Source organism: Haliotis rufescens, unplaced genomic scaffold (assembly GCF_023055435.1).
Source record: "Haliotis rufescens isolate VD_foot unplaced genomic scaffold, xgHalRufe1.0.p SCAF_2, whole genome shotgun sequence".
Lineage (NCBI taxonomy): Eukaryota > Metazoa > Mollusca > Gastropoda > Lepetellida > Haliotidae > Haliotis > Haliotis rufescens.
The window spans coordinates 44577095-44599951 of NW_025963890.1; the positions used below are offsets into that span (position 1 = coordinate 44577095).

Below are 22857 nucleotides of genomic sequence, written 5' to 3' on the forward strand. Positions count from 1 at the left end.
AATCGTCGCCAACAGCTGAAGGGATGATGTAAATCCTGCTAGGGTCCTTGCAGGTAGCAAAAGTACTGTAAGTCCCCATGGACCCTAGCATGGTGATCTACCTTCAGTGGCTGGCGATCTATAGCTCATTTTTATCTTGTATTGTTTCGTATGATGTTATTTTTTTATGGCTAACTACTAGTTTTAGATATAATCTGTGATAAATCTAGTTATTTTACTGTCCTTCGTTGACAGGTTTTTCTTTCGTATAAATATGTGTATTATTAATGTACTTCTGGTCACGATATGGCTGAAATACTGCCGATGTGACGTTAAATCTTAACTCACTCACTCACTCACTCACTTTACAACCCCATATCTCAGACCCGTATAGTAAAATAGGTTGTATTTGAGAATCAAATAATTTAAAATACATTTTTGGTGAAATAACTCCAAGCTTAGACATAACAGAGTGGACTTGTAACAGAGCTTTCTTTGCTCTGTTTGTGAGATTAATTACTGACTTATTCAGATTCAGTGTATGGGTAAACAATATGCCAAGGTATTTGTACTCATGCACAACATTACTACATGCACCTTTAAAAAACCATTAGTCTCTTGTGGCCACTCGACCACCTCTACGAAATATAACAATATTTGTTTTATCAAGATTAACACGATGACACCGGTAACCTGCATGTAAGGTCCTCTTTGACACTGGAAACCTGCATGTAAGGTCCTCGGTGACACTGTTAACCTGCATGTAAGGTCCTCGCTGACACTGGTACCCTGCATGCAAAGTCTTTGGTGACGCTGGTAACCGGCATGTAAGGTCCTCGGTGACACTGGTACCCTGCATGTAAGGTCCTCGATGACACCGGTAAACTGCATGTAAGGTCCTCGGTGACACCAGTAACCTGCATGTAAGGTCATCGATGACATTGGTAACCTGCATGTAAGGTCCTCGGTGACACTGGTAACCTCCATATAATGTCCTCATTGACATTGGTAACATGCATGTAAGTTCATCGGTGACACCCGTAACATGCATGTAAGGTCTTCGGTGACACCGGTAACCTGCATGAAAGGTCCTCGGTGACACTGGTAACCTGCATATATGTTCATCGGTGACACCGGTAACCTGCATGTAAGGTCCTCTGTGACACTAGTAACCTGGATGTTAGGTCCTCGGTGACACTGGTAACCTGCATGTAAGGTCCTCGGTGACACTGGTAACCTGCATGTAATGTCCTCCGTGACACTGGTAACCTGCATGTTAGGTCCTCAGTGACACTGGTAACCTGCATGTAAGGTCTGCGGTGACACCGGTAACCTGCATGTAAGGTTATCGGTGACACTGGTAGCCTACATGAAAGGTCCTCAGTGACACTGGTAACCTGCATGTAAGGTCATCGGTGACACTAGTAACCTGCATGTAAGGTCCTCGGTGACACCAGTATGAAAGATTATTATTGACACCAGTAACCTGTATGGAAGGTCTTCGGTGACAGTAGTAACCTGCATGTAAGTTCCTCGGTGACACCGGTTACCTGATGTTAGGTCCTCGGTGACACTAGTAACATGTAGTAACGTCATCAGTGACACCGTTAACCTGCATGTAAGGTCATCGGTGACAATGGTAACCTACATGTAAGGTCCTCGGTGACACCGGTAACCTGTATGAAAGATCATTATTGACACCAGTAACCTGTATGGAAGGTCTTCAGTGACACTGGTAACCTGCATGTAAGGTCCTGTGTGACACGAGTAACCAGCTGCAAGCAAAGTCTTTGGTGACGCTGGTAACCCGCATGTAAGGTCCTCGATGACACTAGTAGCCTGCATGTAAGGTCATCGGTGACACCGGTAACCTGTATGAAAGATCATTATTGACGCCAGTAACCTGTATGGAAGGTCTTCAGTGATACTAGTAACCTGCATGTAAGGCCCTGGGCAACACCAGTAACCTGCATGCAAAGTCTGATACTGGTAGCCTGTATGGAACCGACATCAATATATATATATATATATATATTAGTTATTTACAATCTTAACGTCTAATAAATAACACCCACAAGCGAAGTTTCACAAATGGCTAAATTAGTTAAGACTATCCAAAATATCCTCTTTAAAAGAAGAAACTAGAAACGGATATGTTTGGCCATAAAAGCAAAATTCGCGGACCAAGAGGTGCAAAATGAAGAGGTTCAACGTGTTATAGTGTCAGTGACATGGCCTTAGTGGCAGATTAACAATTTGCTTTTATAGAAGTTTTGAAAGAGTTTTTATTTGTAAAGTGAATTCCAAGATATTTATAATCAGTGACATATTCGATTAGTGAGCCATTTAATAACGTATGTTTACTCTTGTCTCTTTTTGTACCACCAAAAACTACAATTTTTGTTTTACTAGTATTGATATGCAATCTGCAGTAAAGTGAAAAAAATATCAAACATATTTTGTAAACTTTGATGATTAAAAGCCAACAAAACTGTATCATCTGCATATACGAGTGCGAACAAAACAACGAAGAGATCTAACAAAAGGGCCATTGAGCTGCACGTACCGCACGTGCAGCAGCACTATGAACGGTATTAAAGTGAAGGGTTTTTGATAGACTGGTTCCCGTTCGTTCCTGCGACAGACTGGAACGACCGGTATTGGGTAAAACAACCTTCACCTTGACGTGACGGTAAACTGGTTTAGCGCCTTTGCTGGTTATATAGACAGTAACATAGTCAAGACAAGATGGCGACTAATACGTCGTCTGTCAACAGTAACATAGAAATCGCAAATATTTGGATCGGGCGAACAGGTACCATTCTTGTATTTTTTTCCAATTAAAGGCTAAACAACATGATGCTATTTTGGCATGTGCATCAAGGGGTGTTTTGGGTGTTCTACCGACTGGTTACGGCAAAACTGTTGTGATACAGTGCATACCGTATTAGAACGATTCCGCCAGCACTGTAGTAATTGTGAATCCACTAAATGCGATTCTTGAAGAGCAGCACAATCGCCACCGTAGCCACAGTATAATAATTAATCATGAAGATGTTGATTATTTATCTAATGGGTGTTCGGGATCTGCAGAGTCGGAGAAGAAAATGAAGCGAGTAAAGAGTGGCCAGGTTAACTTCATTTTGGGTCACCAAGAGCACCTGTGTAGTGTCTCTGTTAAACGATTTCTAATGTCAAAAGACATATCATCACAGGTAAGTTAGAAGTCAGCTCAAAACTCAAAGCAGAGATTGTTACGATAAATGTCACCTACAGAAATCTAGGTCGATTTCCGTTTGTTGTATATTGTTAGTGTTTTCTTATAAACCATGGACACATAATACGAGTTAGGGTCCATTATATAACCTGAACATGCTGATGGAACACTTGATGAATTATTGAAACATGATCCAAAACATGTGACAATTATGCAAAGAATCACATTGAAATAAAGAAAATGTGTTGCATAGCCTATCGATGCAATGCAATTATAATAAGGAACCACAGTGAATGTCATTTTTATTTTACATGCTCGGGCTAATTGAGCGTCTAGCAAGTTTTATTCAAGTCCTCAAACTGACTTCTCTTTGTCTACAAGCCCAAATATTAAGAATTGATACAGTTGATCAACACAATAACACAAAGAGTTTGTTTGTTGCTTAATGTCGCACTCAGCAATATTCTAGCTGTATGATAGCAGTCTGTAAGTAATCGACTCTGGACAATCCAGTGATTGATATCATGAGCATTGATCTACGCAATTAGGATACGATGACATGCATCAACCAAGTCAGCGAGCCTGACCACCCGATCCAATTAGTCGCCTCTTACGACAAGCATGGGTTGCTGAAGACCTATGCTATCCCAGATCTTCACGGGTCTTACACAGAGAGAACGTCTCGGCTTCACAAATAGCACAGATTACATTGGCTGACCATGAGCACGATAACGTTGAAACTAGTGTCTCTTTACGTTCATAAGCTCTTGTTATTTTCCGAGGCACATGTTTACACCTACCAGTTTCGTCATGTCAGACTTTGATAATGACCTCATCTTCAAATTACTTGGTAGAGTATCTCTTGAACATAAAGGGCGTTTCTGGGACCAACTGTAGAGCGGTGGAGAAGACCATTTCATTTGTTCTGCGAATCCCCGCTTTCAGCATTGCAAATGCTCAGCTGTCCTGTCGTTGTCATTGTTTTCTTGTTACTTATAAACAAAGACGATCAGAGAACACATGTGAAGAACACATTTGCGTTTTAATTGATACCACGGGGCAATATGCTCTGAAAATACGTTGACGATAAATATTGTCATGAAAAACAGGTTAACATTTGGGACTTGGTGTAAAGGACTTGGACACATCTGCATTCAAAGACAATGAAACGGATGTGACACAATGGATGTGACATCTCTCTGGGGCGTCATGTGAAAAAGCACAAGGAAATCCCGTCAGTACGGAAACCTAACCTCCAAACCAGTATTGTTGGGAATACCAGTATTGTCTACATATAGGCAAAGCCGACTTCCTCCAAACCCATTGCTTCTTACTGAAGACCTGCTGTTAATGAGAGCTATTTCTGCAGGAACGGGTTTTCACTGTCTACATATGTCATAGTTCCTTTTGTTAACTCGGTGTAACAGTTCACATTCATACATTTTTTAACTATATGCTAAAACTTCAGCTGTAAAACATTTGCCATCAATGAAGTCAGGTAGGTATGACATTCCCTCTGGGAATTGAGGGAAAGGCATGATTATGCCTGACAATATCAAGGATCTGTGTGTCCTGGACATACGAGGTGGGTAGGAAAGCCCCCTCCCCGTTCACAACAAGCTGGCTGGCCCAACAGGAAAGGTCGTATAAGCTGATCTTTGCCCGCTTCAAGTATATTATCAAAACATTCATGTCGAGTTTTTCCCGGCGCAATACAAGGGAGTTAACTCCGTCTAACATATATCATTCCCGTTCACAACAAGCTGGTTTGCCCAACAGGAGCCAACTTGAAGCCAGAAAGTAACAAGCCGTTAGATTACTTTGTTTGTTCTTTAATGCCACAGTCAGCAATGGTACAGGGATATGACGGCAATCTGTTAATTATCGCTATCTGGGTACGATGACACAACCAATTCACCGAGCCCGACCACCTGGTCGCCCCTTAATACCATCATAGGTTGCTGGGGTCCCATTCCGAACCGGAATTCCCACGGAGTTAAATATGAAACGTTCAACGCTAGAGAACAACCTGTCTACGGATACAGTGAGTGAGTGAGTGAGTTAATGCTTTACGTCACATCGGCAATATTTCAGCCATATCGTGACGAGAAATTATACATTTTTAATACATATATTTTTGCTAAATTAAAACCTGTCATCGATGGACAGTAAAATTACTAGAATATCACAGATTAGTATGTAAAACTAGCATACAACTATAAAAAGATATCACTATAAATAACGGTACAATATAAAAAAGGGCTATAGATCGCCAGCAGCTGAAGGTAGATCACCATGCTAGGGTCCATGGGGACTTACAGTACTTTTGCTACCTGCATGGACCTCTACGAATACAGACTCCATTGGGCATCGAAGGCAAAATAGCTGTGAACAATACATGAATGGATCACTGATAATCAGTGACGACACGATGTGTACGTGAAAAGCGTAAGCTTGTGCATAGTGTAGCACCCGCAACTTACAATGTGCATAAAATTAAGTGTTTGTTGTCCGACGCCGCAGAGCTGTACAACAATTAAAAAGGTGTAAAACCCGTGGGACCTTAAGATATAAACACACTAATCTATGAACACTATTACGTCAGAGAGCGCTCAACGTAATACACATATTTCAGTATTGCAGATAAACTGTTTTAGCTACAAATTCAGTAGTTACGGCGTAGACATTCGGATCAGACTTAACGTTGTCCAGTGTCGGCATGTGACTAGGAACATGCATGTCTACAACTACAGTTTTTATCGATGACGAAGAATGTTCCTCAATGTGAGTTACACACATACGCACTAGTGTCTTCCATCCATTTTATTGCAGTACTCACTCAAAACCAAAAAGTAACAATAAACCATTAGATAAATATAAAGCCCTCAGCAATAATGCGCTATATGACAGCAGTCCGTAAATTATCAAATCTGACAATCCAGTGATCGATATTGTGCGCAACAGTCAACGACATCGGGGTACGATGACAAGTCGCCGAGCCTGACCATTTGGCCGCCTCCTACGGCCATAGTGGGTTGCTGGGGACCTATTCTAACAGGGAATTCCCATGGTTGTTAGATAAACGACTTCGGGCTTTCCTCCCACATAAAGCTGACACGCCGCGATATAACTGGAATACTGTTAAAAGCGGCGTTAACCCAACTCACTCACTCACTCAGTAGATAAACGAAACGTCCTTACCATACACTATGTCGCTTGGTATATCAAACATTACACCTATTGCAATAAATGATGTGATGTGTTGATCAATACGTGATGTACATATGTTAATTACAGTAATTGTAACATAAAATATTTATCTATGTCAGCAAATCATTCGAAAATATAAAACGCGGAGGCCAGAGAATAACCAGTCTCGATTATCCGATGAAATGGTTTTCATCGGGTGTAAAAGTAATTTGAATGGAACACTGAAAATCAGTGATGACACCAGGTGTTCGCGAAGAGGGTACGCATGTCCTGCCTCTCACATAATTTGCATAAAAAGCATGTGTGTGTTGCTTGACATTGCACAGATATACTCCTTTCTCGGCACTAACATTTCCTTTCTAGCTTTCTCAGCATAACTGATAACTGCTAATGAACTTAAACAAACTTAATGTGTACAACGAGGTTAGGTTCTAGGTTCATTGTGAACGTGACAAAGCAGCTCTGTATCTCACCTCAACGCTTGAGATATTTAAAAAAAGTTGAGAATCGTGTTTCAGAAAAACCGAACATATATGTCATATTCAGAGGTTCAGCACAATTTATGAAAAATGTAAGCAAATGTTATCTGAAGTTTACTGAGTAAACAATATGTGAAATGCTGGACTACCTAATTGACAACATCTACCTAAAATCGGGGGTAAGACATTTGGGTAAGAAGTAGGCATCCCCTCAATTATGCTCCACTTCTTGCGGATCTGTTTCTTTATGCATGTAAAATAGGAATTTCTGTTCGGATTGGCAAGTCAAAACAGGGCAATTTGGCCCAAAGGTTTAGCTTAGGCTTCAGGTATATCGATGTTCTGTTATCGTTTAATAACAATAAAATAGCCAATTCCCTTCCACTGATTTACCCACCTGAACTCGAAGTAAAGGAGACCAGTGAGACCGCCTCATCTGTTTCATATTTAGATCTATGCATAAAGATTCAGGGTGACAAAACACTCTCCACAAGACTGTATGACAAGAGGGATGACTTCAACTTTCCTATAGTCTCTATTCATCATAATGACCAGAGGCAACTTTATTGGTTTGTTATTATCAGTTCCCAGTAACCTACAAAGAATAACAACTATCATCTTTAGTTATTATTTATTTTATGAATTGCAACAACGATGTGGCATGTATGATGTGTTGATTTTCTACTGACTTTCGAAATTAACATGAATAATTATAGGTTTAAATTGCCAAACATTAAGAAACCCACAATAATGCTTTCCCTCGTAAATAGTACGTCTCATTAACAGTCATGAGTGAGTGAGTGAGTATGGTTTTACGCAGCTTCTAGCAATATTCTAGCAATATCACGGCGGGGGACACCAGAAATGGGCTTCACACATTGTACTCATGTCGGGAATCGAACCCGGGTTTTCGGCGACACGAGCGAACGCTTTAACAACTAGGCTACTCGACCGCCCCATTAACAGTCATGACTTTGTAAGATAATGCTTAAGTTGAATAGTTACTGCGAAGTATTTGCTTTAAGTGGTCAATATATCAATAGAACTAACCGATTGAATACATCATATGTATTTCAATCTGCCATTTGTTCAATATCACATATATTGAAAACACAGATGTTCAGTGGGACTGATACGTTTGTATTCAATATTTGTTAAGCCTTGTAACGTTCTCTTGACATAATATGGCTGAAACATTGCCGATATGACCTACTATTTAAATAACGCACTTGTTATACAACAGGGACACGGATGATCTAGTTGTCTTATTCGCTGTACATGGTTGGGCCCCTTAAGCATGCCAGAAACATATGATCGAAGGTTCAACTCCATGCCCATTGTTATATCATCCGACTGTTCATGTAAATATGTTACGCAACACTTATTATGTGGCATGCCGAGTGCCTCGGTACCCGTATATAGCACTAGAGTGCTCGTTACACACGTAGTGACAAACACAGAGACCTTTGTTGACAATATGTTGTATGATTAGTTATGCTGTAATTATGCTGGTGACACACTACTTATCCTCAAACTCTAAGGATCAAAATACGGACAATACGTTGTACCTTTTCGCCTTTCATAACTCCCAAGCCGGCTCATGCGCAATACAAGGGATCTAACTCCGCTAAGCATACAGGATGGCGATTTGTAATTATTTTTTTTATAACGAATGGGGTTGTAGACAGAGTGACGCGTTATTGCCTTCTTGTTCGATACTCCTGGCTGAAATACTTGTGATTATAAGACGCAATGGAGGCATAAAGGGGATAGAACTAAAAAATGAAGAATGTAAATTAGGACAGTATGTAAATTACACGCAACTGTTCTTCAATGGTACAGAAGAGAGTCTTAGAGCCTATTGACATTCAAGCGACTTGACACTCAGAAGAGTTTGAATTATCAGGGATTAAACATAACACACATTTAGAAGACGTTTGGGTAATTAAATAAAGAAAAGGACTAGAAAATACCATTGCATACTGGCGAGCTGAAGAAAGAAAAGTTTTGCTCTAATAGGTAAAATTACAGTTATTAAAACCCTAGCACTATCTACTCGAGTACATATCTGCTCCTCTCTCCCCAACTCACCCCAGGATGTTAAATATCTCTTCCTTTAAATTTACATGAATGGTAAAACGGACACAATCAAAAGATAAAGTCATATGGTGATAGTGAGTTTAGCATGGTAGATGTAACACATTTATTGAATCCTTGACACTATCAAATTAGAGATGCCGCCTTTCAACCTCCCATTTCAAAATCCCAACAACCCACATATAATAAAAGCGACAAAAACATTTCCATAATCATAAGAAATATTTGCTAAAAGCAGAATCGACTGTGCGATTCCTACTTCAGCATGAGCATGTGTTTAAGAATCATTGTAATACAAAGGCAAGTCAATTGTTCAGCTGAAACCACACGGGCACATATGGTACAAGTCGAAATAGGGAATTGCTGATGCCTCAAATTTGGAATGTTCCCGGCATGTCTACCACAAAACTTTTAAAAACCTCAGGTAGGCCTTGAACGTTGAAACCTTGATGAAGTACCTTTCTACTTGAATCAGTGAAAAGGGCATTTCTCCAGATTAGGGAAAAACATAGATCAATTAAGGAAATTTCCGCTTGATCATCCTTACTGGAACAAAATAACACAGTTTTAGTGTAGATTTAAAGAAAACATAAAGTTAATCCGATACAAATACATGTATATGCTTTCTTGTTTTAACCAAAATGACTACACCAGCTTTGAGAGGTAGACCTTATTATAAGTGTGAGTGAGTTAAGATTTATCGTCACATCGGCAATATTTCAGCCATATAGTGACAGACCTTATTATAAAGAAATGGTATAACAAAGGCATATACAAGAACACGACAAAAGATATTTGTTGCTCAACTGGAATCCTTTCCATGATTTAACGAAAATCTATATGATTAAAGATAACTTCTTAGATTATAACAGTAATGAACATAAATGTTTATGACCCAGGAATAAACAATGACATCTTCAACATAATAAGGCATCTGAAAGGTTTAATCAAGGTTGTTCTATGATAAGCTGTTGGCAACCGATGACTAAATATTTAACATTTTCTTCCTTAAATACTTGTGTTAACTTCAACACTTGCACAAATCTAATAATTCATTTGTAATTATAATTCATAATTTCTGTAAATAGCTTGGGTAGTTCTGCCACTTCTTGTTCGGTTTATGGCTATTATCTCTGGGTCGGACACAGGCTTGGCCTGTGATTAGTTTCTATATGAATTCTTCAATCCTGTCAATATCCTGGTCACAGCTTCTGCTGGCCAGTCGGCATATTTCTCTTCACATGTTCACAAGGCACTTTCCCTTCACTGTATCACATAGGAATTGTCTCATCCCATCCCACGCTCTATAGAATAAATCCCTCACACAAGTACTCAGTTATCATTGGGAAGACCACATGACCGCTGTTACAATCACACTTTTATTCTCCAGAACCTAAACAACACCATCCTCAAGATTTATTTTAGTCTCAAATAAACCTTCCGTTATCGATGTATGTGTCTACTCAATTGTTTAAAAGTTCATTTTATTGCTCATCTGTTCATTTAGATTTCTAGGAAGTCCTTTAGGTAATTAGAAGTTTTTCATATAAGTCATTGATGGATTGATACTTATATTTATTTATTTAAATTAGTTTATTAAGCTTATTTTTTATTTATCTAATTTAGGTGATTTGCAGATCGCCGTCATATAGATGGAATATTGCTGAGTAAAACAACAAACCAAACCAAAACCAAACACATCGAATGAGATTCGAACCCATTGTGGTGTTTGGTAGCCTTTATGTCCTCGTCATCCTTGAAGCGTCTTCCACGTAGGGAGATCTATTTGCCGGAACAAGAAATAGTCACTGTGGGCTAAGTCTGGACTATACAGTTAAATCACCCACCCTACAGCCCAGACAGCGTGGAAGACGCTTCCTGGATGACGAGGACATAAAGGTTGCCACAGAGGCGTGGTTAGAGGGCCAATCTGCGGATTTCTATAAAAGTGGTATTAAAAGCTTGAAAGACAAATGGAATAAGTGTATTGAGGTGAATGAAGATTATATTTAAAAATAAAAGTGCAAAAGATGTTCTGCGACTTGGTTTAAAATTGAAGTTGCAAAACTTATTGAACGCCCCTCGTATTATGCCTTTTGATATTGTATGACCTGTTATACCAAAAACATACATAATGGTACAATTACACGCTAAATATTAGCTTTTAGATACTTATTAGAAACATATATGAATATAAAAAAGTGAAGTAATCGTAATGTTACATTTGTTAGTGAGAGGTATAATACTCGACAAGCTGGTATGACGAAAGCGTGGTGACCTCACTGGAAATGCATCCCAGCCTTTGGACTTTGTTTTGTCACTGCTCTTGAAATAGCGTGTAGTAGTTCCTATTTTCCTTTTATAGATTTAAAGCCACATGTATATCATTTACAATTTAATCAGGTCGGTATCACATACGATTTCGAAGGAAGTTGATCAAGGATACAACAACTGGTTCTGTGCAATCGCAACCTTGCTATAATATTTTTCGTATTACATGAACATAACACTTTACATATACATCGACCAAGACTCTGCACAAAACCTGTTTGCTTATTAAATTACTTCAAAGCTTATCAGTGCGTAATAACCTTTGACAAGACGGTCACCCCTCTCAACACACACACACAATTACTTCCCTATGGGTGTTACTCAATACTAGAGTTTTACTGCGATACTATTGTCGTAATTGTTGGCAAGGCCACCTTGACTCACGTCACTCCCGGAGATTGAAACCCTGCTGACTGGCGATACGTTATTTCAGTACCATATAAGGCTTGATTTAGCTGAACGAGAACATGTAAAAAATATGTCAGGGAACTTTTTATGCTAGTTATTGTGCTGGGGTCAAGGCTCAGATTGTTGTACACACAAACTGTAACTGTTTTACCACAACTATCACATATTATAAAACTATATTATCTGTAACACCTGTTTTGAATACATCTTCAAATAAGTATAAATTGTCATTGCAACAGAATACCCAGTCTAGATTAGCCGTCGAAACAGATTCCAGTTTGAGAAAAGGGCAAACTACATGTAGTTATAAAAAAATGTATGAGTGGACCAGTGGAAATCGGTGATGACACCAGGTATTCGCGTAACATTTCACTACAGTATTTAACCTGATTATCATAATGTACATAATGTAATAACACATACAAAGGGTTGAAGCATGTTTGTTCAGAGTCTGCAATTTCTGACTAAAACCTACGACTTTGAGACCGCCTCTGTGGTCTAGTGGTAGAGCGTCCGCTCGAGAGCGGAAGGTCCGTGGTTCGACACCTGTCCGCGTCATACCAAATGACGTTAAAAGATGATATTTGTTGTTACCCTGTCTGGCGCTCGGCATTAAGGGGATAAAACAAGGGCTGGTCAGCTCGGCGTCATTCATGTTATGTTGGGGTATTCATGTTAAACTGAGGCATGGTATCTCAGTGTGCTAGCACTATAAATCGGCATCAGTCCGGACTAGGACAAGCAGCCATACACACACACATACGTGCATGCACGCCGCTGTATAGGTGCAATAATCTTGGACGCGACGTTAAACCCATAATTTCAAATCATCTCACCTCACCTACGACTTTGATTACTAGATTCAAAAGATTTATTAGTTGCACAGCGTCTGCATTAATCTAAAGTGTGTGGGCAATACAGTATTGTCATATTAATTGGTAATTTAATCTGTTACCAATTCAAACACCATAGCTCAGTTAATTATATAATACAGCTTGTGTAATATGTTATGACGCTTCAATATAATATGACGTCATGGAATATCATTACTGATGTCATGTAGCCACTGGTTGTTGATGATTGTATTTAACGCCGCACTCAGCAATATTCCAGCTATATGACGGCGGTCTGTAAATGATCGAGTCAGGACCAGACCATCCAGTGATTGACATCATGAGCATCGATCCACGCGGTTGGGATACGATGACATGCATCAGCCAAGTCGGCGAGCCTGACCACCCGATCCAGTTAGTCGCCTTTTGCGACAAGCATGGTTGCTGAAGACCTATTCTACCCCGGATCATGGTAGTATCCCGACATGTTTTGTTATTTGTATAGACTATGCCATTAATTGCATATACTATGCTATTGCTTCGCTGCGCTATTGCTTCACTGCGGGTAAAGCCCGGAGTGTGGATCGTAAATAAAGGAAATACTAACTCGTATGTGAATCGTACTCTTTCAAATGATCGTGTTAGAAAATGTCTGCCTATTTTATCAACGGTTAAACAACTACACATACATTGTTATATATTTGGATGGGGGTGCTTAAAGCTTTTTATCACAAAATGTCCAGCATTTCACTTCTGGTGGAATATCATTCCCTTGGGAATGCTCATGACATATTGCTCAGTCAAGTGAAAATATCTAACAGTGATAATACCAGGTGTTCGCGAAACGGTGAGCGCATCCTGCCCCCCTGGTTGACATCTGACATCAATTTGGAAATGTCCTCCACATGTCTGCCATAAAACGTTTTGAAAACTTAAATGAGGTCTTGAATGTTATGGCCTGATAAAATAACTTTTGAATATGCGTCGTATGACGCTCTTTGAAATCTTGGTAGAAAGAGCATGCTCGATTGAATCTCAAAAGTTGTGACTTCAAGTGCTGGAGCTGCTGGAATATTGCTTGACATAAGGTAACGTTGACTATTCGAAAGTTGAAGTTACTCTCTTGTCATTTTATCTTGTGCAGAGATTTGTTTTGTCATTCTGAATCTTTATGCACGATCTAAATATGAAACAGACAAGGCGCTCTCACTGGTCGTCTTTATTGTCGTCTTTATTGCCCATGTGAGTAAATCAGTGAAAGGGAATTTGCTATATGCTAATTATTAACGGATCGACAACATATTGGATTTTAAAGTCATATCGTATCTAAATTACTATTGACAACTTTACATCATACCTTCCCTGTATGTTCTGTTCAAAATCACACACACACACACACACACACACACACACACACACACACACACACACACACACACACACACACACATTGTCACTATACAATGAACCACCGGTACAAAATACCTTTAAGCATGTTTCACATGTTAACACTAGTACTGATACCACCAGAAGATGCATGTGAAATCCCAAAGCATAATACCTAGGTGCTAAATCTTGGGAGAATATCCCGTGTCTTTTCCGCTCGTGTCCTTGTGTCTTTCTTTGAATATACTCGTCTAAATATAACGCTTTTCACCACACGCATTACTCAAAAATGCCTAGTCTAAATTGCGAAGTTGAGTTCAGGTCATACATGTTACAGTGGTCAGAATTTTTATGGAAAGTTTATTTTGCTGAAATGAAAGGTTACAATTCAGTTGCTTTTATCCCTGGTTTTGACATAACCGAGAGAAGCTATCAAAACTAGAGAATAGCTAATGAACTACGATGAATTAAGGATAATTTGTCCGGAGTGAATGAATCTCCCGAGATATCGGCGAGGAAATTACAGCTTCTATACCTTTCATTCTCGAAGAACAGATTGTCAGTAATTCCGAGTTTCAAGTAGGTTATTCTATATATTACTCATTATCATTTTAAGAAGGAAAATTTTAAAAAACCGCACGAAATGTCAACCCTGCAAAGATTCTTCTCTGAAGTTAGCCTATTGTTCAGATGACCTGGGGTACGCCAGAAACTTGATTATGTTTCCTGATTTGTCAGCGTAATATCAATACCCCCGTGTGTCACCAAAGTGTCTGTGGCCTGCGTTATTTCGGACTTTCCTTCCATGAAACTGACATGCATGGCATAACTAATACTGTTTATATTCATGTGCGGAGGATGTATAAAGGATCTAAATATGAAATAGATGAAGCGGTCTTACTGGTCTCCTTTATTTCAAGATCAGGTGGAATGGGAATTGGTATTTGATGGTTATTGAACGATATCAGATGATTGATATACCTGAAGTTCAAGTTCAAGTTAAACGTCTTGGCCAAATTTCCTTGTTTTGACTTGAGCAGAAATTCTGATTCATATGCATAAAGCAACATAGCAAGAAGGGAGGGGACAATTGGTGCCTATGGGGATGCCTACTTTTTGCCTAAATGCCTTTCCCCCACATTTTACATAGATGTTATCAATGAGGAAGTCAAACATTTCACATATTGTTTTTTCAGATTGCAATAGCTTTCATTTTAGACAAATTGACCTGAACCTCTGAGTGAGTGAGTGAGTGAGTTGGGTTTAACGCCGCTTTTAACAGTATTCCAGTTATATCACGGCGTGTCAGCTTAATGTAGGAGGAAAGCCCGAAGTGATGCAGGTCTCAGACGTTTACCACTTCGGTGAAACCCACGTGCACGGGTATGGTGCTTACAAACCTAGAAACATAATCGGGGTGAACCGGGATTCGAACCCACAATCATAGGTTTCTGGCGTGTCCAGGGGACGCAACTCTGCACAGCGAATCGCGGCGCCTTAGACGACTGGGCCACCCGTGCCCCCCTGAACCTCTGAAGATAGATATGCAACTACACATATATCTATGGTCATCATGTTTTGTAACAAAAGCCCAATGGATCAAGGAATGAAATGTTTCATGAAGTTTGTAATGTGGGATTTTCTAAGAGTTTTTAAGAATCCACATGATATTAATTCCTCTTGTATTAGGTACAACGAATGTAGGCTACAGGGTTGCATGGTGACAACCCCGTGTAGATCCGGGTTAGATTTAGTTTTCAGCAACCCTTGCTTTCGTAAGAGGGGACTAAAAGGATAGGGTGTTCAGGCTCGCGGACGTGGTTGATCCATGTCATCGTATCCCTATTGCATAAATTGATGTTTATGATCTCACTCACTTGATTGTCTGGTCCACATTCGCATATTTACAGACTGCCGTAATATACCTGGAATATTACTGAGTGAGGCATAAAACAGCAAAAGGTAGAATGTGTTGAATTTTAGTTTATATTCTTATATTGATATTTACTTTCTCTTTCAACAAATAATATGAGGTCCGTGCCTCTTTAATCATCCCTCATATCACATCCGAAACGTGTTTTGAAAGTAGGACAACCATTGTTTGCATTACGGAAACAACAGGTCGGGTTACTTCGGTTACACGCGCGGAGCACATGTTAATGGAGGTAAACAGGAGCATTGTGATACTTAAGCAGCTCTCACACTTTGCCGAGCACTCCCGAGCCTAACTCGGTGAGGACTCGGGAGGAGACTACTTATATACGAGTATCATACAAGTACGCTACGAGTTTGTTACGAGTCCCATAGGGGTGAGTGACTGAGTTGGATTTAACGCCGCTTTTAACAATATTCCAGTTATATCGTGGCGTGTCAGCTTAATGTGGGAGGAAAGCCCGAAGTGATGCAGGTCTTGGACGTTTACCACTTTGGTGAAACCCACGAGCACGGGTATGGTGCTGACAAACCAAGAAACATAATTTGGGCGAACCGGGATTCGAACCCATATAGCCCAATAGGAGTCTAATAGGAGTCTATTAAGAGTTGCATACGAGCACAACGATCTCGATACGAGCTGTACGAGTTTGGTACGACTTTGGTACGAAGTGGCTACGAGCTGCTAAATAATTCGGCGTGAATTACTCTCGTACAGTTCGTATTAAACTCGGTCAACACGGCAATACATTTTGCAGACGATCCTCATACAAGTTCTGTACGAACACCACGAGGTCGCCACGAGGGTACTACCAGTAGGACGAGTGTGTTACGAGTTTGTTACGAGCTTACGAGAAGTTCGGATTGCGGCCCGACTGTTTGAGCACTTCCAGAAGTCTCGTAGATCAGCACGAGGTACCCCGAGTTACCCCGAGTTTAGTACGACCTCGCTACGAGCTCCATACGAGTACCTCCGAGTCAGCTCGGGTCCATACTCGGGACGCGACTCGGCAAAGTGTGAGAGCTGCTTTAGTCCAGAACAGATGACACCTGAATGGAAAAAAATGTCATTGTCAAAGAGCAATTATCAATGATAATTATCTACGCTCATACGACGGCTGAGGTAGTCAAGTCACAGAGTCAGCAGTATATAACAGTGGTAAGGGTTAATTATAGTGTCCAAATACAGTAAACTACGATTATAACGAACTGAAAGGGGCCACTTATTTTAGTTCGTTATAACCGTAGTTCGTTATAAGCATATATCCAGCGTGTATACAACAAATGGACGGGACCAAAAGTATACAGTTCGTTATATCCGCCAGTTCGTTATAAGCATGTTCGTTATAACCATAGTTTACTGTGTGTCGGTTAAGTCATCGTATAATGTGCAGGATGTGTGTAAATGTAATCAAAGTGACTTCCACCAGATCAAAGATCATTACCTCTATGAGTACAGTTTGTGAATGTGTAAAACGTAAATAATATAATTTCTCAACATTTGATAGGTATAATCTGAGTGTCCAGATTGGGGACATATCTGACGCGATTTGTGCAATGACGCATGCTAAAGTTTTGGCAAACATTTTGATACGTTGTTGTCTCCTGATTTTAGAGCTAGCAAAGTATCCCTATCGGGAGTTGAATACTAACGTTCAGACTTATGTATCTGAGTGAACTACAGATCCATTTTGCCATCGTCTTGGGAAACAGTACAGTACAGTACAGTACAGTAGCCTGTATGCAGCAAAGATTAACTTCTCCCCATCCCGTGTCTCAACATAAACCAGGGCGAACTGGGTTCGACTTTTGTTTATTATTGCTTGAAATGACGCTCAGCATGCGTCCGTTACACGCCCAAATCGCATCCTACTAGTATGTCAAAATAACCCGTCACGTATATACCCTACCTTGACACTCAGAATATACCTTCCAAAAGTGTTGTTTATGAAAATAGTACGATGAGTTAAGCATAACATTTAACTGTCGGCTAAAATACCTTGTTATTTTATTCACACTCTTACATACACTAAACCTGATATGCTGACATATACCTGAGATTACAATCTACCAGGTACATTGTGTACCTGTGACATTGCACACGAGGTCACGTGGGACGTAAGTGGGACGATTCATGAAATGCCCCTTCTCGACATCCAGGTAAGAACGCCGTTCAACTTGATCTCGTTATAACAGTTTTAACACTATTACTGATTACATGAAATCATTTGCTGATTGTCTAGTGCCAGGCTCATTGTTAAGAACGTATCTGTGTCAGTAATATACGCCTCAGTGAACTCAATGCTTTTCTAGATGTTGTGTGAAGCTTATCGGTGGAAATGGTTGCTGCTTGTCTCTTCCCTTCACCAAATGGATGTACTCGCTCAAAGTACGAGGTTAAGTTTATAATGTGAATTTATTTGTTCACACTAGATTATGAACAGTTGAATCTAAGCCAATTCATTGACCGTACTGTTAACGTTACAATGAAGTATACTATACTATAATATTTATTGAATTTTCATCTCGTTCAAAGTCCATGGTGTGTTTGGTGACATCACTGATTTTCACTGCTCTTTTGCCTGTTTTGAGACTACGTTCGAAACTGGTTGTTCTCTGGAGCTGACGTTATACATGTCAGTATCTTCAAATAATAGTGTTTTAATATCCTAATAAGTAAAGGAATTGATGTATCGCTATCATGAAGGTCGTAATGAATTTCAATTGGTTTTTTAACTTTCTTTTTTATTCAATTCAGTATATGATATTACAGAGTTATACATTGAGTAGCACGTCATGTGGTATACTTATTAGGTGTATGTTACATACCTATACAGCAGACAGCAAATTGAAGTTGGCTACAGGTGTCCAACAATGTTTACAAATGGAGAAACGGGCAGGCTACATTTGCCATGTTTATGAACTCAGCATGAAGCTAAATCCTTCCAGCACATTAGCGGAAATTGTTCATGTTAAAAGAAAAAGAAATAGAGACATATTAACTAGACAATTCATTTGCCAAATTTTTCCATTTTCTGTAAAACTGTCTTATTGTATTGTTTTTGTGTGCAATTGATTTCTCTATCCGAAATATATCAATTAAAGTCTATAGAAACTTTTCAAATGACAATTTGTTTTTCTTAATACTTGATACATGGATATATATTTTTTGCATGCCAGTATGATGTCATTTAACAGAATGTTAGAGTTGTACCCAAGTAAAACAGAGCATTTTGTAAATGTAACTTGTTTTGAACATTTTATATTCAGAAAACATTCAACTTTAGCCCAAATCTCTTTAACATGCTTACAGTCCCAATATACATGAAGTAAGGATTCAGTATCAGTTTCACAAAATGAGCACAGATCAACATTGAGAATTTTCATTTTAAACAATTCTTTCTTTGTATAGATGATGCGATAAATAAATTTATATTGAAAATCAAGTAATTTTACATCTTTTGTACATTTTCTGTATCTGATAAAAACATCCTTCCATGATATATCTAAGTCGAGAATTGTATCCCATTTTTCACAGACTGTTGGGAGACTTGCTGTAGTTGAATTATTAATTGTTCGTTACCTCATTGCCAGGCCAGTTGCCTATTTACCTATTTTAAGTTCGACTGCTTTACGTAAGCAGTAATTAATATGACTAGTGTGTACAGTTTGCCAATGCATAAGCGTCACGTTATCTGTCCCAGGTCAGAGGAGGAGTGATATGGGTTCAACAACGCATAGATCGGTTATCAAGATAACATACAACAGGCACGAACTGAGCATAATATATAACATGGTGGTCGTTACAGGTTATGATGACCTAGCGAAATAATGATTTTCACAACAGTAAACGGGATATTATATATGTCTCTTATCATACACACCTTAATGAATTTAATTACATTGTCATTCAGATAATCAGTTTCTGAAGGTGTGAAGGCTTGCAATTGCAACCGAGTGCACAGGTTGCAACGACGACATTAGGTATGTTATTATCAACAACTGTAAAACAATGTGTGTTAGACCACCACAATTCCAGATCATCTAAACGTCGCCAAAACAACCACAACCAACCCAATATCTCAATGTTTTTTGTTACGTTACTATGCAGATCGTTTCCATCAATAAACAGAAAAGAAACTTATTCATTATAAGGATAAATTACATACTATTGAAGAGGAAATAAGTTATTCCCAATTTATTATCAAGATTCCCTTCAATATATATTGAACATACTCTGTGTATTATCAGTGTTACATTTTCCGAAACAGAAACATATACCTCCGCCTATCACTGAAGATATTAAACAATAAGGACATTATGATAAGATATATCATTACATAAACAATTATGTTCAAGGTTAAGTTACTTTTCTCTTGAATGCTCTATCACCAACTGCAGGTATGTAGCGACCAGAAGTGGGATACGACCAGAACTGGGATAAACACTATAGAGAATTATATCTGTCACATGCAACTATGTGTTTAATTGACAGACATTTAATAAGAGCAAAATCATCTGCACTTCTTGTGTTTATTATTTTACTCCGTTCTGCAAAGTGCGCCAATGGCAGTGCTACTGACTCGATATCCGTCATGTGTAGCTAAATATAGATGCGAATAAAAGTGGCAATGCGGAACTAAAGCGGAATACAATTTCTTCTTTTTATACAGATCGCTGATGAAAAAAGGCAATTCCTATAAAAATGGTCGCGTTGCTTAATAACTGTACTTACTACCCATTGCCATGTTAAGGAGTGTACACTCATGACATTGTACAATAGGCGATGATGTTTACAATATATATGTGGGAGGGTATGTACAGTAATATAATTATAATAATTATTTGGAATATTACTGAGTGTGTTATCATGGTATAACATTTATACTAAGTTATCCTATAATAATTAGATCCACATCAAGTGCTTTTATGAGTTATCATGGTGTAATATTTATACATCATTTCAGATAATTATAGTTTAGCAAGTAATACTTATCATCAGGTAAAATGCATATATAACATATCAGTAGTTTCAGTTATAGCTTTTTAGATAGATGCTAGCCTAAGGTAAGGGGAGCGCATCTCCTAGACATACTATTCAATGCGACAAGAGTTATGTATACATAGTTTAATAGACTTACTTACTTACTTACTTTGGAGATTTAACGTGCGCTTTCCGACTGATGCGTATTTCGCACACGGGCCCGGCCAGGCCATTTAATGTGTTTCCGAAAGGGGCGAAGGTGGTCTGTGCAACCCAAGAGGGGGGTTTTAGGGGTTGCTTATATAGAATTTGGGAATTTTGAGATTTGGAATAGATGCCGATGGGATTGGGGAGGAGAACTAAGGGAGCTGGGTATGGTGGATGTTTGTTTGTTTATGTGATTTTGATTTGGTGAGTTATTGTGTTTTTAGATGCGTTTTATTAGTTCCGTTTTGATTAAGAATACGCCTTAGGCCTTGAAGTTTTCTAGTTTATTTTGTGGGTTTAGTATTGCTTCTAGAGTTAGAGCCTTGTTTAGATTGAGGGTGGTTTGTAATGCGGTTCGATGTGTTAGGTAGTGTGTGCAGTGGATGAGTGCGTGTTCTGGGGTTTCTGGTTGTTTGCAGTGTGGGCAGTTACCTGTAGTGTGTTTTTTAAATTTTTTTAGGTGGTTATTTAGGTTGGTGTGTCCTGTTTGGAGTTTAGTGATTACTCTGTCGATTTTTTTGGATGGATGGAGAATTTTTGGTTTGGTTAGTGGTTTGCTGAGCACTTTTTTGATTTGGCTATTTGAGTTTAGATATAGGTTATGCCATTTTTTGGTGATTTTTTGCTTGTTTACACTTTTAATTTCTGATTTTGAGATGGGTAAGTTTAAGCTTATTTCTGGGATTTTGAGGGATAGTTTAGCTGCTTTATCGGCGTTTTCATTACCGTATATTCATACGTGGGCGGGTATCCACAAGAAGGTTATTTGTTTGCCTGCCTTAGTTAGGTCGTTGGAGCTTTTAAGTATTTGATTTATTAATTTAGGTCGGTTTTTGGTATTTTTGTTTTGGAGGGCTTGCAGTCCACTTAGGGAGTCGGTAAGTATTAGGATTTTTTTGTGGTTTTTGGATTCTTGATTATGGAGGGCTGAGGCCATGCCCATTAGTTCTGCCGTGAATATTGATTGGTTGTTTGGGAGTCGGAAGGATTGTGTGGTTTTAGTTGGTTGTGTGGTATGGACTCCGAAACCTGTGTGTTTGGAGGTCGGATCTGAGGATCCGTCCGTGTAAATGTGACACCAATTTGGCCAATTTTCGTGTATGTATGCTAGTGTGGTAGTTTTAGCTATGTTTGGGTCGGTTTGTTTATTTATTTGGCTAGCTAGTGTTGTGTCTATTTTGGGTATTTTAAGTTTAGGGGTGAAGATATTTGATTGTTTGCAGTTTTGTTTAAGATTTTTAATTTGGTGTTCATTTAGGTAGTTTGTTATTCTTTGGGATATTGGGGTAAGTAAGGGGTGTTTACGAGCTAGAGCTTGGTTTTTGGGGCTGATGTTTTGGTTTATTAAGTTTTGGATGAGAGGGTTTGATTGGGACGCGGCCCAGAAATTTAAGCTTAGCTGTTCCCTGCGTAGACTTAGTGGCATTTCTCCTGTTAAGGCCTGAAGTGAGGTGTAGGAGGTGCCATGTTGGGTGCGTGTAATTAGTTTGAGAGCCTGATATTGTATTGAGTCAAGTTTTTTAGATAGAGAGTTGTTTAGGGTGTTGTATATGGCGCAGCCGTAGTCTAGTTTTGATCTAATTAGTGATATGTAGAGAGAGAGGAGGGTATCTTTGGATGCTCCCCAGTTAGAGCCAGTTAGGCATCTTAGGGTGTTTATATCTTTACTGCATTTAGTTGTTAGGTTTTGGATGTGAGCATCCCAGGTGAGATGTTCATCGAAAATAAGTCCTAAGAATTTGGTTTGTTTTTGAAATTTGATTGTTTGATTGTTTAGCTGGAGGATTGGGGAGG

The 22857-nt window shown here is 39.1% G+C and overlaps 1 long non-coding RNA gene across 2 annotated transcripts in view; it reads left to right on the forward strand.

Annotated features, from left to right (window-relative positions):
* The first annotated feature begins 17806 nt into the window (after nucleotides 1-17806).
* LOC125382081 overlaps nucleotides 17807-22857 on the forward strand; it is a 58599-nt gene continuing 53548 nt past the window's right edge. For both annotated transcript variants that reach the window (XR_007222276.1, XR_007222277.1), the window contains exon 1: nucleotides 17807-18032. This is a non-coding gene — a long non-coding RNA (uncharacterized LOC125382081). The remainder of the gene's footprint in view (nucleotides 18033-22857) is intronic.